Source organism: Phascolarctos cinereus, unplaced genomic scaffold (genome assembly GCF_003287225.1).
Source record: "Phascolarctos cinereus isolate Bilbo 61053 unplaced genomic scaffold, phaCin_HiC Scaffold_4;HRSCAF=312, whole genome shotgun sequence".
Lineage (NCBI taxonomy): Eukaryota > Metazoa > Chordata > Mammalia > Diprotodontia > Phascolarctidae > Phascolarctos > Phascolarctos cinereus.
In genome coordinates this window covers 717,615,642-717,617,734 of record NW_027555847.1, presented here as the reverse complement: position 1 = coordinate 717,617,734, position 2,093 = coordinate 717,615,642, and positions in this window count along the sequence as shown.

The window sequence follows — 2,093 nt, the reverse complement described above, 5'->3', positions numbered from 1 at the left end:
GGTTAAGCCTGGAAACGAGGACACTCAGTGGTGGTGAATGAGAGGAAGGGGGACATGATAGCTGTCTTCGAGTATTTCCATGAGGAAGGCAGATTCCGTCTTTTTCTGCTTGGCCCCAGAGGGCAGAACCATAGGCTGAAGTTCCAACTGGAGTCAATTGGAGGGATGTCAATGAAAAAGCTATCCTAAGTTGGACTGGCCTGCCCTTAGAGGCAGTAGGTCCTCCCTTCTTGGAGATCTTCATGCAGAGACTAGATGGTCAGGCACATTGCTGAGGGTAAGGGTGATAGATGGCCACCAGGCCCCTTCTAACTCTATGTGGGCCAGTCACTCCCCAAACCAATCCCTCTTGCACATAGAGGTGAGGAGAATAATTTTCTGAAATACTAATTTCCTCCTTCCCATCACCACCACCCCTTTTGGGTGCTTGAGAATCTGTTTCAGAGGTATAGAATCTCAATTAGTCACTCACATCCCAGCAACGTCACTGCTAATGTCTAGCAATATACCGTAGGTGCTTAATAAGCCTTTGAATTAAATCGAATGCTGCATATTGCATTCTCCCAATCCTGCCCAATTCTGCTCCGGCCAAGCTAGGTGCAACGTGGTGGTACAGTGTAGAGAACACTGGGTCTGGAGTCAGGAAGAGCTCACCTCAGATATTTCCAACTGTGGGCCAGACTGCTGCCTGCCTCAGCTTCCAAATCTGTAAAATGGGGATGATAACAGCACCAACCTCCTGAAGCTGGTGGGAGGATCAAAGGAGATGATATTTGTAAAGTGCTTTTCGAACTTTAAAGCACTATTTAAATTCTAGCTGCTGCTGCTATTCCTATTAATACTACTATATTATTATTATTATTGTTGTTATTATTAATCATCCTCTCATCCCGTATCAGGACTGGCTCATTGTTGTCTTTGGTATCTGCTAGTCATTCCACTTGGCCTGTCCTCTCCCCTTGGGCCAATCTATGGGCATCCCCCTCCTACAAACAAAATCATCATTGAACCCTCTGGGAAGCCATCCTGGGCTGCACCCGCTAGCCTCCTGCTTGCCCTAATGCACAGTGTGCTCTCTTGGACGTACAGACAGCCAGCTCTATCATTCTTAAGTGAATTCTTCTGTATACACTTGAGATCCCCAGTGAAATGTAAGTTCTTCACAAATAGAGACTAGAGCCTCCCACAGTGCCTACCACAGTAGGTCTTTGCACACAGTGGGTTCTTAGGTGGCCTAGCACACAGAGTGCTGGGCCTGGAGTCAGGAAATGCTGGATTCAAATCCAGCCTGACGCTGGTCAGCTGTGTGCCTCCAGGCAATCATTTAACCTCTGCTTACCTCAGTTTCAGCTTCTCTGTTTCTGTTCACTCATTTTTCAGTTGTGTCCAACTCTCCATGACCCCATTTGGAGTTTTCTTGGCAAAGATACTGGAGTGGTTTGCCATCTCCTTCTCTAGTTCATGTTACGGTTGAGGAAACTGAGGCCAACAGGATGAAGTGATTTGTCCAGGGTCACACAGCCAAACAATGTCTAAGGCTGGATTTGAACTCCGGAAGGTGAGTCTTCCTGACTCCAGGCCTGGCCCTCTATCCACTGTATTACCCACTTCTGTAAGATTGGAATAATAATATCAGCTCCTTCCCAAAGTTGTTGCAATAATCAAATGAGATCGCTTTGCAAACTTTAAAGTGCTATATAAATGCACGTTATTATTATGTCTTTGGTGTGGGGAATTCTCAGTGTGAGAACTTCCTCCACCAATACAAATTATCACCCTTAGGGACAGCTAGGTGGCACAGTGGATAGAGCACTGGCCCTGGAGTCAGGAGGACCTGAGTTCAAATCCAGCCACAGACACTTGGCACTTACTAGCTGTGTGACCCTGGGGAAGTCACTTAACCCCATTGCCTAGCCAAAAAAATAATTTTTAAAAAAATTTATCACCCTTTCAAGACATACCAAGTGAGTCCAAGGGAGTCCTCTTAGGCCCAGGGGGGTTAACTGCCTTGTCCAGGGCCACAGCTAGGAAGTGGCTGAGTTAGGATTTGAACACAGGTCTTCCTTACATCCAAGCCCAGCATTCCAATCACG